Raw genomic sequence first — 16,454 nt, 5'->3', positions numbered from 1 at the left:
CTGTAATCCATACAGTCAAAAGACTGAAAGTATTCCAGTGAGGGAATTTTTTTTTTATTTAAAAAAGGCCAAGTTAGTTTATCTGGCGTTCAATATACTAGATACAGTTAGGCCTGCGTTTCATACATCTGGAATTAGCAAACTAATGTGCTGGGGTTGGGAAAACATATATGTACCCATACTAGAATCTGTCAAAGAAAGCGGTACTCACATATAACAGTCATTCCATCTGTAATCCATACAGTCAAAAGACTGAAAGTATTCCAGTGAGGGAATTTTTTTTATTTAAAAAAGGCCAAGTTAGTTTATCTGGCGTTCAATATACTAGATACAGTTAGGCCTGCAATTCATACATCTGGAATTAGCAAACTAATGTGCTGGGGTTGGGAAAACATATATGTACCCATACTAGAATCTGTCAAAGAAAGCGGTACTCACATATAACAGTCATTCCATCTGTAATCCATACAGTCAAAAGACTGAAAGTATTCCAGTGAGGGAATTTTTTTTATTTAAAAAAGGCCAAGTTAGTTTATCTGGCGTTCAATATACTAGATACAGTTAGGCCTGCGTTTCATACATCTGGAATTAGCAAACTAATGTGCTGGGGTTGGGAAAACATATATGTACCCATACTAGAATCTGTCAAAGAAAGCGGTACTCACATATAACAGTCATTCCATCTGTAATCCATACAGTCAAAAGACTGAAAGTATTCCAGTGAGGGAATTTTTTTTTTATTTAAAAAAGGCCAAGTTAGTTTATCTGGCGTTCAATATACTAGATACAGTTAGGCCTGCGTTTCATACATCTGGAATTAGCAAACTAATGTGCTGGGGTTGGGAAAACATATATGTACCCATACTAGAATCTGTCAAAGAAAGCGGTACTCACATATAACAGTCATTCCATCTGTAATCCATACAGTCAAAAGACTGAAAGTATTCCAGTGAGGGGATTTTTTTTATTTAAAAAAGGCCAAGTTAGTTTATCTGGCGTTCAATATACTAGATACAGTTAGGCCTGCGTTTCATACATCTGGAATTAGCAAACTAATGTGCTGGGGTTGGGAAAACATATATGTACCCATACTAGAATCTGTCAAAGAAAGCGGTACTCACATATAACAGTCATTCCATCTGTAATCCATACAGTCAAAAGACTGAAAGTATTCCAGTGAGGGAATTTTTTTTTTATTTAAAAAAGGCCAAGTTAGTTTATCTGGCGTTCAATATACTAGATACAGTTAGGCCTGCGTTTCATACATCTGGAATTAGCAAACTAATGTGCTGGGGTTGGGAAAACATATATGTACCCATACTAGAATCTGTTAAAGAAAGCGGTACTCACATATAACAGTCATTCCATCTGTAATCCATACAGTCAAAAGACTGAAAGTATTCCAGTGAGGGAATTTTTTTTTTATTTAAAAAAGGCCAAGTTAGTTTATCTGGCGTTCAATATACTAGATACAGTTAGGCCTGCGTTTCATACATCTGGAATTAGCAAACTAATGTGCTGGGGTTGGGAAAACATATATGTACCCATACTAGAATCTGTCAAAGAAAGCGGTACTCACATATAACAGTCATTCCATCTGTAATCCATACAGTCAAAAGACTGAAAGTATTCCAGTGAGGGAATTTTTTTTATTTAAAAAAGGCCAAGTTAGTTTATCTGGCGTTCAATATACTAGATACAGTTAGGCCTGCGTTTCATACATCTGGAATTAGCAAACTAATGTGCTGGGGTTGGGAAAACATATATGTACCCATACTAGAATCTGTCAAAGAAAGCGGTACTCACATATAACAGTCATTCCATCTGTAATCCATACAGTCAAAAGACTGAAAGTATTCCAGTGAGGGAATTTTTTGTTTATTTAAAAAAGGCCAAGTTAGTTTATCTGGCGTTCAATATACTAGATACAGTTAGGCCTGCGTTTCATACATCTGGAATTAGCAAACTAATGTGCTGGGGTTGGGAAAACATATATGTACCCATACTAGAATCTGTCAAAGAAAGCGGTACTCACATATAACAGTCATTCCATCTGTAATCCATACAGTCAAAAGACTGAAAGTATTCCAGTGAGGGGATTTTTTTTATTTAAAAAAGGCCAAGTTAGTTTATCTGGCGTTCAATATACTAGATACAGTTAGGCCTGCGTTTCATACATCTGGAATTAGCAAACTAATGTGCTGGGGTTGGGAAAACATATATGTACCCATACTAGAATCTGTCAAAGAAAGCGGTACTCACATATAACAGTCATTCCATCTGTAATCCATACAGTCAAAAGACTGAAAGTATTCCAGTGAGGGAATTTTTTTTTTATTTAAAAAAGGCCAAGTTAGTTTATCTGGCGTTCAATATACTAGATACAGTTAGGCCTGCGTTTCATACATCTGGAATTAGCAAACTAATGTGCTGGGGTTGGGAAAACATATATGTACCCATACTAGAATCTGTCAAAGAAAGCGGTACTCACATATAACAGTCATTCCATCTGTAATCCATACAGTCAAAAGACTGAAAGTATTCCAGTGAGGGAATTTTTTTTATTTAAAAAAGGCCAAGTTAGTTTATCTGGCGTTCAATATACTAGATACAGTTAGGCCTGCGTTTCATACATCTGGAATTAGCAAACTAATGTGCTGGGGTTGGGAAAACATATATGTACCCATACTAGAATCTGTCAAAGAAAGCGGTACTCACATATAACAGTCATTCCATCTGTAATCCATACAGTCAAAAGACTGAAAGTATTCCAGTGAGGGAATTTTTTTTTTATTTAAAAAAGGCCAAGTTAGTTTATCTGGCGTTCAATATACTAGATACAGTTAGGCCTGCGTTTCATACATCTGGAATTAGCAAACTAATGTGCTGGGGTTGGGAAAACATATATGTACCCATACTAGAATCTGTCAAAGAAAGCGGTACTCACATATAACAGTCATTCCATCTGTAATCCATACAGTCAAAAGACTGAAAGTATTCCAGTGAGGGAATTTTTTTTTTATTTAAAAAAGGCCAAGTTAGTTTATCTGGCGTTCAATATACTAGATACAGTTAGGCCTGCGTTTCATACATCTGGAATTAGCAAACTAATGTGCTGGGGTTGGGAAAACATATATGTACCCATACTAGAATCTGTCAAAGAAAGCGGTACTCACATATAACAGTCATTCCATCTGTAATCCATACAGTCAAAAGACTGAAAGTATTCCAGTGAGGGAATTTTTTTTATTTAAAAAAGGCCAAGTTAGTTTATCTGGCGTTCAATATACTAGATACAGTTAGGCCTGCATTTCATACATCTGGAATTAGCAAACTAATGTGCTGGGGTTGGGAAAACATATATGTACCCATACTAGAATCTGTCAAAGAAAGCGGTACTCACATATAACAGTCATTCCATCTGTAATCCATACAGTCAAAAGACTGAAAGTATTCCAGTGAGGGAATTTTTTTTATTTAAAAAAGGCCAAGTTAGTTTATCTGGCGTTCAATATACTAGATACAGTTAGGCCTGCGTTTCATACATCTGGAATTAGCAAACTAATGTGCTGGGGTTGGGAAAACATATATGTACCCATACTAGAATCTGTCAAAGAAAGCGGTACTCACATATAACAGTCATTCCATCTGTAATCCATACAGTCAAAAGACTGAAAGTATTCCAGTGAGGGAATTTTTTTTTATTTAAAAAAGGCCAAGTTAGTTTATCTGGCGTTCAATATACTAGATACAGTTAGGCATGCGTTTCATACATCTGGAATTAGCAAACTAATGTGCTGGGGTTGGGAAAACATATATGTACCCATACTAGAATCTGTCAAAGAAAGCGGTACTCACATATAACAGTCATTCCATCTGTAATCCATACAGTCAAAAGACTGAAAGTATTCCAGTGAGGGAATTTTTTTTATTTAAAAAAGGCCAAGTTAGTTTATCTGGCGTTCAATATACTAGATACAGTTAGGCCTGCGTTTCATACATCTGGAATTAGCAAACTAATGTGCTGGGGTTGGGAAAACATATATGTACCCATACTAGAATCTGTCAAAGAAAGCGGTACTCACATATAACAGTCATTCCATCTGTAATCCATACAGTCAAAAGACTGAAAGTATTCCAGTGAGGGAATTTTTTTTTTATTTAAAAAAGGCCAAGTTAGTTTATCTGGCGTTCAATATACTAGATACAGTTAGGCCTGCGTTTCATACATCTGGAATTAGCAAACTAATGTGCTGGGGTTGGGAAAACATATATGTACCCATACTAGAATCTGTCAAAGAAAGCGGTACTCACATATAACAGTCATTCCATCTGTAATCCATACAGTCAAAAGACTGAAAGTATTCCAGTGAGGGGATTTTTTTTATTTAAAAAAGGCCAAGTTAGTTTATCTGGCGTTCAATATACTAGATACAGTTAGGCCTGCGTTTCATACATCTGGAATTAGCAAACTAATGTGCTGGGGTTGGGAAAACATATATGTACCCATACTAGAATCTGTCAAAGAAAGCGGTACTCACATATAACAGTCATTCCATCTGTAATCCATACAGTCAAAAGACTGAAAGTATTCCAGTGAGGGAATTTTTTTTATTTAAAAAAGGCCAAGTTAGTTTATCTGGCGTTCAATATACTAGATACAGTTAGGCCTGCGTTTCATACATCTGGAATTAGCAAACTAATGTGCTGGGGTTGGGAAAACATATATGTACCCATACTAGAATCTGTCAAAGAAAGCGGTACTCACATATAACAGTCATTCCATCTGTAATCCATACAGTCAAAAGACTGAAAGTATTCCAGTGAGGGAATTTTTTTTTTATTTAAAAAAGGCCAAGTTAGTTTATCTGGCGTTCAATATACTAGATACAGTTAGGCCTGCGTTTCATACATCTGGAATTAGCAAACTAATGTGCTGGGGTTGGGAAAACATATATGTACCCATACTAGAATCTGTCAAAGAAAGCGGTACTCACATATAACAGTCATTCCATCTGTAATCCATACAGTCAAAAGACTGAAAGTATTCCAGTGAGGGAATTTTTTTTTATTTAAAAAAGGCCAAGTTAGTTTATCTGGCGTTCAATATACTAGATACAGTTAGGCCTGCGTTTCATACATCTGGAATTAGCAAACTAATGTGCTGGGGTTGGGAAAACATATATGTACCCATACTAGAATCTGTCAAAGAAAGCGGTACTCACATATAACAGTCATTCCATCTGTAATCCATACAGTCAAAAGACTGAAAGTATTCCAGTGAGGGAATTTTTTTTATTTAAAAAAGGCCAAGTTAGTTTATCTGGCGTTCAATATACTAGATACAGTTAGGCCTGCGTTTCATACATCTGGAATTAGCAAACTAATGTGCTGGGGTTGGGAAAACATATATGTACCCATACTAGAATCTGTCAAAGAAAGCGGTACTCACATATAAGGTCATTCCATCTGTAATCCATACAGTCAAAAGACTGAAAGTATTCCAGTGAGGGAATTTTTTTTTTATTTGAAAAAGGCCAAGTTAGTTTATCTGGCGTTCAATATACTAGATACAGTTAGGCCTGCGTTTCATACATCTGGAATTAGCAAACTAATGTGCTGGGGTTGGGAAAACATATATGTACCCATACTAGAATCTGTCAAAGAAAGCGGTACTCACTTATAACAGTCATTCCATCTGTAATCCATACAGTCAAAAGACTGAAAGTATTCCAGTGAGGGGATTTTTTTTATTTAAAAAAGGCCAAGTTAGTTTATCTGGCGTTCAATATACTAGATACAGTTAGGCCTGCGTTTCATACATCTGGAATTAGCAAACTAATGTGCTGGGGTTGGGAAAACATATATGTACCCATACTAGAATCTGTCAAAGAAAGCGGTACTCACATATAACAGTCATTCCATCTGTAATCCATACAGTCAAAAGACTGAAAGTATTCCAGTGAGGGAATTTTTTTTTTATTTAAAAAAGGCAAAGTTAGTTTATCTGGCGTTCAATATACTAGATACAGTTAGGCCTGCGTTTCATACATCTGGAATTAGCAAACTAATGTGCTGGGGTTGGGAAAACATATATGTACCCATACTAGAATCTGTCAAAGAAAGCGGTACTCACATATAACAGTCATTCCATCTGTAATCCATACAGTCAAAAGACTGAAAGTATTCCAGTGAGGGAATTTTTTTTTATTTAAAAAAGGCCAAATTAGTTTATCTGGCGTTCAATATACTAGATACAGTTAGGCCTGCGTTTCATACATCTGGAATTAGCAAACTAATGTGCTGGGGTTGGGAAAACATATATGTACCCATACTAGAATCTGTCAAAGAAAGCGGTACTCACATATAACAGTCATTCCATCTGTAATCCATACAGTCAAAAGACTGAAAGTATTCCAGTGAGGGAATTTTTTTTTATTTAAAAAAGGCCAAGTTAGTTTATCTGGCGTTCAATATACTAGATACAGTTAGGCCTGCGTTTCATACATCTGGAATTAGCAAACTAATGTGCTGGGGTTGGGAAAACATATATGTACCCATACTAGAATCTGTCAAAGAAAGCGGTACTCACATATAACAGTCATTCCATCTGTAATCCATACAGTCAAAAGACTGAAAGTATTCCAGTGAGGGAATTTTTTTTATTTAAAAAAGGCCAAGTTAGTTTATCTGGCGTTCAATATACTAGATACAGTTAGGCCTGCGTTTCATACATCTGGAATTAGCAAACGAATGTGCTGGGGTTGGGAAAACATATATGTACCCATACTAGAATCTGTCAAAGAAAGCGGTACTCACATATAACAGTCATTCCATCTGTAATCCATACAGTCAAAAGACTGAAAGTATTCCAGTGAGGGAATTTTTTTTTTATTTAAAAAAAAGGCCAAGTTAGTTTATCTGGCGTTCAATATACTAGATACAGTTAGGCCTGCGTTTCATACATCTGGAATTAGCAAACTAATGTGCTGGGGTTGGGAAAACATATATGTACCCATACTAGAATCTGTCAAAGAAAGCGGTACTCACATATAACAGTCATTCCATCTGTAATCCATACAGTCAAAAGACTGAAAGTATTCCAGTGAGGGGATTTTTTTTATTTAAAAAAGGCCAAGTTAGTTTATCTGGCGTTCAATATACTAGATACAGTTAGGCCTGCGTTTCATACATCTGGAATTAGCAAACTAATGTGCTGGGGTTGGGAAAACATATATGTACCCATACTAGAATCTGTCAAAGAAAGCGGTACTCACATATAACAGTCATTCCATCTGTAATCCATACAGTCAAAAGACTGAAAGTATTCCAGTGAGGGAATTTTTTTTATTTAAAAAAGGCCAAGTTAGTTTATCTGGCGTTCAATATACTAGATACAGTTAGGCCTGCGTTTCATACATCTGGAATTAGCAAACTAATGTGCTGGGGTTGGGAAAACATATATGTACCCATACTAGAATCTGTCAAAGAAAGCGGTACTCACATATAACAGTCATTCCATCTGTAATCCATACAGTCAAAAGACTGAAAGTATTCCAGTGAGGGAATTTTTTTTTTATTTAAAAAAGGCCAAGTTAGTTTATCTGGCGTTCAATATACTAGATACAGTTAGGCCTGCGTTTCATACATCTGGAATTAGCAAACTAATGTGCTGGGGTTGGGAAAACATATATGTACCCATACTAGAATCTGTCAAAGAAAGCGGTACTCACATATAACAGTCATTCCATCTGTAATCCATACAGTCAAAAGACTGAAAGTATTCCAGTGAGGGAATTTTTTTTTTATTTAAAAAAGGCCAAGTTAGTTTATCTGGCGTTCAATATACTAGATACAGTTAGGCCTGCGTTTCATACATCTGGAATTAGCAAACTAATGTGCTGGGGTTGGGAAAACATATATGTACCCATACTAGAATCTGTCAAAGAAAGCGGTACTCACATATAACAGTCATTCCATCTGTAATCCATACAGTCAAAAGACTGAAAGTATTCCAGTGAGGGAATTTTGCTTATAAAAAATAATATATTTCATTGTGGTGCGAGTTGAATCGCAACAATGAAGAAAAATACTATTAAGGGACGAGGACGCGGTCGTGGTGGTGTCCGTGGAGCCTCTGTTGCTGGTAGAGGACGTGGCCGTTCGGCCCCAGGCGCACACAGTAGGGAACGAACTCCCTCAACTAGCCGGCAGAATGTACCGCAATATCTCGTGGGGCCCAATGCCGCTCTTAGGATGGTAAGGCCTGAGCAGGTACAGGCATTAATCGATTGGGTGGCCGACAGTGCTTCCAGCACGTTCACCACATGGTCTTCCACCCAGTCTTCTGCGGAAAGCGCACAGGTGGCACCTGAAAACCAAGCCCATCAGTCTGTCACATCACCCCCAAGCATATCAGGGAAACGGTCTGAGCCACAAGTTATGCAGCAGTCTCTTCTTCTGTTTGAAGACTCTGCTTCCAGGGTTTCCCAGGGGCGTCCACCTAGCCCTTCCCCAGTGGAGGAAGACATACCATGCACTGACGCACAACCACTTATGTCTCCAGATGAAGAGGACATGGGAATACCACCACAGCAGAGTCACCGACTCTCTGATGATGACGAAACACAGGTGCCCACTGCCGCGTCTTTTTGCAGTGTGCAGACTGAACAGGAGGAGGTCAGGGAGGGAGACTGGGTGGAAGACGATGCAGAGGACGATGAGGTCTTAGACCCCACATGGACTGAAGGTCGTGGCGATGACTTTCACAGTTCAGAGGAAGAGGTAGTGGTGTGACCGAGACAACAGCGAAGCCAAAGAGGGAGCAGGGGGCCAAAGCAGACGAGCCGCCGCCCCCAGAGTTCGCCTGCTACTGGACATCGCCAACAGGGACCCAGCCCCACAAAGGCAGCTTCAAAGAGTTCCCTGGCATGGCACTTCTTTAAACAATGTCCTACCGACAAGACCCGAGTGACTTGCACGCTCTGCCATCAGAGCCTGAGGCGAGGCATTAACGTTCTGAACCTCAGCACAACCTGCATGACCAGGCATCTACATGCAAAGCATGAACTGCAGTGGGGTACACACCTTAAAAACCAGGCACTCGCTGAGGCTCCCCCTGCTCCCTCTACCGCTGCTGCCTCGGCTTCCGCCTCGAGAGGAATGTTGCCACCTGCCGAGCAGCAAACAGAGGATGTGCCACCGACACCACCACCACCGCCACCGTCAACTAGCGTCTCCACTATATCACACAGCAGCGTTCAGCTCTCAATATCTCAAACCTTAGAGAGGAAGCGCAAATTCCCCCCGAGTCACCCTCGAGCCCTTGGCCTGAACGCCAGCATTTCTAAACTGCTGGCCTTTGAAATGCTGTCATTCCGGCTGGTGGACACAGACAGCTTCAAACAGCTGATGGCCATGTCTGTCCCGCAGTATGTGGTTCCCAGCCGCCACTACTTCTCCAAGACAGCCGTGCCTTCCCTGCACATGCAAGTGTCCGATAAAATCAAGTGTGCACTGCGCAACGCCATTTGTGGCAAGGTCCACCTAACCACAGATACGTGGACCAGTAAGCACGGCCAGGGACGCTATATCTCACTAACTGCACACTGGATGAATGTAGTGGCGGCTGGGCCCCCGGCGGACAGTTCCTTGGCGCACGTCCTTCCGCCCCCTAGGATCGCAGGGCATCATTCTCTGCCTCCTGTAGCCTCCTCCTCCTACTCGGCTTCCTCCTCCACTGCTTCCACCAGCTCATCCGGTCAGCCACACACCTTCACCACCAACTTCAGCACAGCCCGGGGTAAACGTCAGCAGGCCATTCTGAAACTCATATGTTTGGGGGACAGGCCCCACAGCGCAAAGGAGTTGTGGCGGGGTATTGAACAACAGACCGACGAGTGGTTTCTGCCGGTGGGCCTCAAGCCAGGCCTGGTGGTATGCGATAATGGGCGAAATCTCGTGGCAGCTCTGGGACTAGCCGGTTTGACGCACATCCCTTGCCTGGCGCATGTGCTGAACTTGGTGGTGCAGAGGTTCATTCACCACTACCCCAACATGTCAGAGCTGCTGCATAAAGTGCGGGCCGTCTGTGCGCGCTTCCGCCGTTCACATCCTGCCGCTGCTCGCCTGTCTGCGCTACAGCGGAACTTCGGCCTTCCCGCTCACCGCCTCATATGCGACGTGCCCACCCGGTGGAACTCCACCTTGCACATGCTGGAGAGACTGTGCGAGCAGCAGCAGGCCATAGTGGAGTTTCAGCTGCAGCACGCTCGCGTCAGTCGTACTGCCGAACAGCACCACTTCACCACCAATGATTGGGCCTCCATGCGAGACCTGTGTGCCCTGCTGCGCTGTTTCGAGTACTCCACCAACATGGCCAGTGGCGATGACACTGTTATCAGCGTTACAATACCACTTCTATGTCTCCTTGAGAAAACACTTAGGGCAATGATGTTAGAGGAGGTGGCCCAGGTGGAGGAGGAGGAGGAGGATGAGGGCTCGTTTCTAACACTTTCGGGCCAGTCTGTTCGAAGTGGCTCAGAGGGAGGTTTGTTCACAAGTCGCCAGCCAAGGCACTGTACTGGAGGACGAGGAGGATGAGGAGGAGGAGGTGGAGGGGGACGAGGATGACGCAAGTTCACAGCGGGGTGGCAGCCCAGGCCCATCACTGGTGCGTGGCTGGGGGGATACGGTGGACGATGACGATACGCCTCCCACAGAGGACAGCTTGTCCTTACCCATGGGTAGCCTGGCCCACATGAGCGAATATATGCTCCAATGCCTGCGCAACGACAGCAGAGTTGCCCACGTTTTAACGTGTGCAGACTACTGGGTGGCCACCCTGCTGGATCCCCGGTATAAAGACAATGTGCCCACTTTAATTCCTGAACTGGAGCGCGACCGTAAGATGCGCGAGTACAAGCGCACGCTGATAGAGGCGCTCTTGAGAGCATTCCCACATGTCACAGGGGAACAGGTGGAAGGTGAAGGCAGAGGAGTGGCAAGAGGTCGCCAACGCAGCTGTGTCACGGCCAGCTCATCTGAGGGCAGGGTTAGCATGGCAGAAATGTGGAAAAGTTTTGTCTCCACGCCACAGCTATCTGCACCGACACCTGATACGGAACGTGTTAGCAGGAGGCAGCATTTCACTAACATGGTTGAACAGTATGTCTGCACACCCCTCCACATCCTGACGGATGGTTCGGCCCCATTCAACTACTGGGTTTCGAAATTGTCCACGTGGCCAGAGTTAGCATGTTATGCCTTGGAGGTGCTTTCCTGCCCGGCGGCCAGCGTTTTATCTGAACGCGTATTCAGCACGGCAGGGGGCGTCATTACTGACAAGCGCAGCCGCCTGTCCACAGCCAACGTGGACAAGCTGACCTTCATAAAGATGAACCAGGCATGGATCCCACAGGACCTGTCCCTCCCTTGTGCAGAGTAGTCCTTATTAACTGCCTAAAACATGTCTTGTTGTGCTACGGGCCACTTCTTTATTTGATACAAATTTTATGAAACCCACAGTTGAATGAAACTCTTCTCTGTCTGGGCGCCGGGGCCTAACCAGATGAAAGTGGCCGGTTAAACTAACGGGTGACATGAAGCCATAACCTCTGCCATGCTACCTCTGTCTTCTGTCTGGGTGCTGAGGCCTAAGTCAAATAAAGCGGTCTTCTGCTGTGCTGGGGGATATGAAGCTAATCTCTGACCTCTCTCCTCTGTCTGGGTCCAAAGGCCTAAATCACTGAAAGAGGCCTTCTCCTGTGGTGTGTGATATGATGCCAGAATATGTGCTGTGGGGCCTCTCTCCTCTTCCTGGGTGCAGGGGTCAAATAAACTAAATTGTGGCCTACTCCTGTGGTGGTTGATATGATGCCTGATTCTCTGATGTGGAACCTCTCTCCTCTGTTTGGGTGAAGGGGTCAAAGTAACTAAATGGTGGCTTCTCCTGTGGTGGCTGATATGATGCCAGAATATGTGCTGTGGTGCCTCTCTCCTCTTCCTGGGTGCAGGGGTCAAAGTAACTAAATGGTGGCTTCTCCTGTGGTGGCTGATATGATGCCAGAATATGTGCTGTGGGGCCTCTCTCCTCTTCCTGGGTGCAGGGGTCAAAGTAACTCAATGGTGGCTTCTCCTGTGGTGGCTGATATGATGCCAGAATATGTGCTGTGGTGCCTCTCTCCTCTGTCTGGGTCCAAAGGCCTAAATCACTGAAAGAGGCCTTCTCCTGTGGTGTGTGATATGATGCCTGAATATGTGCTGTAGTGCCTCTCTCCTCTTCCTGGGTGCGGGGGTCAAAGTAACTCAATGGTGGCTTCTCCTGTGGTGGCTGATATGATGCCAGAATATGTGCTGTGGTGCCTCTCTCCTCTTCCTGGGTGCGGGGGTCAAAGTAACTCAATGGTGGCTTCTCCTGTGGTGGCTGATATGATGCCAGAATATGTGCTGTGGGGCCTCTCTCCTCTTCCTGGGTGCAGGGGTCAAAGTAACTCAATGGTGGCTTCTCCTGTGGTGGTTAGTATGATGCCAGAATATGTGCTGTGGGGCCTCTCTCCTCTTCCTGGGTGCAGGGGTCAAAGTAACTCAATGGTGGCTTCTCCTGTGGTGGCTGATATGATGCCAGAATATGTGCTGTGGTGCCTCTCTCCTCTTCCTGGGTGCGGGGGTCAAAGTAACTCAATGGTGGCTTCTCCTGTGGTGGCTGATATGATGCCAGAATATGTGCTGTGGGGCCTCTCTCCTCTTCCTGGGTGCAGGGGTCAAAGTAACTCAATGGTGGCTTCTCCTGTGGTGGTTAGTATGATGCCAGAATATGTGTTGTGGGGCCTCTCTCCTCTTCCTGGGTGCAGGGGTCAAAGTAACTCAATGGTGGCTTCTCCTGTGGTGGCTGATATGATGCCAGAATATGTGCTGTGGTGCCTCTCTCCTCTGTCTGGGTCCAAAGGCCTAAATCACTGAAAGAGGCCTTCTCCTGTGGTGTGTGATATGATGCCTGAATATGTGCTGTGGTGCCTCTCTCCTCTTCCTGGGTGCGGGGGTCAAAGTAACTCAATGGTGGCTTCTCCTGTGGTGGCTGATATGATGCCAGAATATGTGCTGTGGTGCCTCTCTCCTCTTCCTGGGTGCGGGGGTCAAAGTAACTCAATGGTGGCTTCTCCTGTGGTGGCTGATATGATGCCAGGATATGTGCTGTGGGGCCTCTCTCCTCTTCCTGGGTGCAGGGGTCAAAGTAACTCAATGGTGGCTTCTCCTGTGGTGGTTAGTATGATGCCAGAATATGTGCTGTGGGGCCTCTCTCCTCTTCCTGGGTGCAGGGGTCAAAGTAACTCAATAGTGGCTTCTCCTGTGGTGGCTGATATGATGCCAGAATATGTGCTGTGGTGCCTCTCTCCTCTTCCTGGGTGCGGGGGTCAAAGTAACTCAATGGTGGCTTCTCCTGTGGTGGCTGATATGATGCCAGAATATGTGCTGTGGGGCCTCTCTCCTCTTCCTGGGTGCAGGGGTCAAAGTAACTCAATGGTGGCTTCTCCTGTGCTGATTGATATAAAGCTGATGGTTGTGCCATCTGACATGGTTGCCAGGGTCTGATTCAATGGGGGCCTACTCCTGTGGTGGGTGATCTAAATGCCTGATTCTCTGCTGTGAAACCTCTCTCCTCCGTCTGGGTGTAGGGGTCAAAGTCTTTCAAAGTCGCCTTCTCCTGTGCTGATTGATATGAAGCTGATGGTTGTGCCATCTGACATGGTTGCCGGGGTCCCACTAAATTGTGGCCTACTCCTGTGGTGGTTGATATGATGCCTGATTCTCTGATGTGGAACCTCTCTCCTCTGTTTGGGTGAAGGGGTCAAAGTAACTAAATGGTGGCTTCTCCTGTGGTGGCTGATATGATGCCAGAATATGTGCTGTGGGGCCTCTCTCCTCTTCCTGGGTGCAGGGGTCAAAGTAACTCAATGGTGGCTTCTCCTGTGGTGGCTGATATGATGCCAGAATATGTGCTGTGGTGCCTCTCTCCTCTTCCTGGGTGCGGGGGTCAAAGTAACTCAATGGTGGCTTCTCCTGTGGTGGCTGATATGATGCCAGAATATGTGCTGTGGTGCCTCTCTCCTCTTCCTGGGTGCGGGGGTCAAAGTAACTCAATGGTGGCTTCTCCTGTGGTGGCTGATATGATGCCAGAATATGTGCTGTGGTGCCTCTCTCCTCTTCCTGGGTGCAGGGGTCAAAGTAACTAAATGGTGGCTTCTCCTGTGGTGGTTGATATGATGCCTGATTCTCTGCTGTGAAACCTCTCTCCTCCATCTGGGTGTAGGGGTCAAAGTCTTTCAAAGTCGCCTTCTCCTGTGCTGATTGATATAAAGCTGATGGTTGTGCCATCTGACATGGTTGCCAGGGTCTGATTCAATGGGGGCCTACTCCTGTGGTGGGTGATCTAAATGCCTGATTCTCTGCTGTGAAACCTCTCTCCTCCGTCTGGGTGTAGGGGTCAAAGTCTTTCAAAGTCGCCTTCTCCTGTGCTGATTGATATGAAGCTGATGGTTGTGCCATCTGACATGGTTGCCGGGTCCCATTAAATTTGGGCCTACTCCTGTGGTGGGTGATCTAAATGCCTGATTCTCTGCTTTGAAACCTCTCTCCTCCGTCCGGGTGTAGGGGTCAAAGTCTGTCAAAGTCGCCTTCTCCTGTGCTGATTGATATAAAGCTTATGCTTGTGCCATCTGACATGGTTGCCGGGGTCTGATTCAATGGTGGCCTACTCCTGTGGTGGGTGATCTAAATGCCTGATTCTCTGCTGTGTAACCTCTCTCCTCCGTCTGGGTGTAGGGGTCAAAGTAACTAAATGGTGGCCTACTCCTGTGGTGGGTGATATGATGCCTGGTTCTCTGCTGTGGGACCTCTCTCCTTTGTCTGGGTGCTGTGGTCAAAATAATAGTAAGTGACCTTCTCCATTGGTGGGTGACTTGAAGCCTGATTCTGTGCTATGGGACCTCACTCCAATTAATATTGTTTAATTTTTATTTATTTTATGTTAACTCATCATTTCCCTATCTACATTTGTTTGCAGGGGATTTAACTACATTTTGCTGCCTTTTGCAGCCCTCTAGCCCTTTCCGGGTGTGTTTTACAGCCTTTTTAGTGCCCAAAAGTTCGGGTCCCCATTGACTTCTATGGGGTTCGGGTTCGGGATGAAGTTCGGGTCGAGTTCGGATCTCGAACCCGAACATTTTTCGAAAGTTCGGCCGAACTCGTCGAACCCGAACATCCAGGTGTTCGCTCAACTCTAATCGTGAGTACTATGTGAACCGCCAGTCCGTAAAAAGGAAAGAACTTCCCCCTTGGCTACATAGCTTATATATTGGAGAAGTGGTTGAGCTCACCCCTGCAGAGGGTACACGTGGGCCCTATGCCACTGCAGTTCGTAGGCCAGGACAACCTACAGAGCCCCAGGAGCCTACTCAAGACTCTGAATCTGAGGAAGAGTCAGAAAAGAAACTTCCTACTGCCCCTGTGCGGCCTGATGCAAAGTATATACCGCCCAGTTCAACCCAGAATCAATACGCTACTGGGTTTGCAGGAACTAACATCCTTTGGCAACCCGCCATTGTCACCAGAGATCCTGACACCAAACCTAAACCCCAAAGGGAAAGGGTTAGCAGAAAAAGGCCCGAGCCACAAAACCTCACTGCTGCTACAGAGGACTGTGCTATGCTATTACAACAACTGGCTGTACAGCAATGTCAGGGATTTGCTATCCTCCACTATGGACAGGAGCCGCCTGCTGGTTCTTCAACACAGAGAGCAACTGAGAGTCCAAATACGGTGACCCAGAGTTACCCTACTGTTGGGCTGGCTTATAAAGAAAAAAGAGAACTGCCCCCTATCTTTGAAAAGGTGAAGCAGGAACTTGGTCTGCCATCTACCCCTAAGCAGAAAGTGATGGAGGGACGTCCAGAAGGATCATCCCCTGATTCCTGGGATTCTAGGAGCCCTATTCAGACAGATGTGTCTTCTCTTCTTGTTTTGTATTGAGCCCCTCTCTAAGTTCTTTTTGCAAGTACTCCATCCAGGACTCCACCTACCTCAAGAATTTTGCACTATAATTGTGTGTTTTACCATGTTTAACCCCTTTTTACCCCATTTTCAGGTTATCAAGGGACTTTGTTAATGCAACGTTTAAAGCGAAATACCCAGAAACACTTTTCTGTGCTCAACTGTTTTACAACAAAATTTTTGCACTTTAAAATGTTTTTATACATGTTTTATACCCCATTTTAGGTATGGACTTTACTGCCCTTATGTGAGATCATTCTCTTATAACCATTTTGGCCGTAACACATCTGCCATAAAAAGGAAAAATGTATGTGATATATTTTATATATTTGCCTAGAATGTATTTTTGTGCATAACCCTTTATTTACAGGAGGTTATTGAAGAGTCATGATAATACATTGCAATGT

The sequence above is a fragment of the Bufo bufo genome, chromosome 1 (assembly GCF_905171765.1).
Source record: "Bufo bufo chromosome 1, aBufBuf1.1, whole genome shotgun sequence".
In the NCBI taxonomy this organism is placed as follows: domain Eukaryota; kingdom Metazoa; phylum Chordata; class Amphibia; order Anura; family Bufonidae; genus Bufo; species Bufo bufo.
This window is presented reverse-complemented; position numbering follows the sequence as displayed.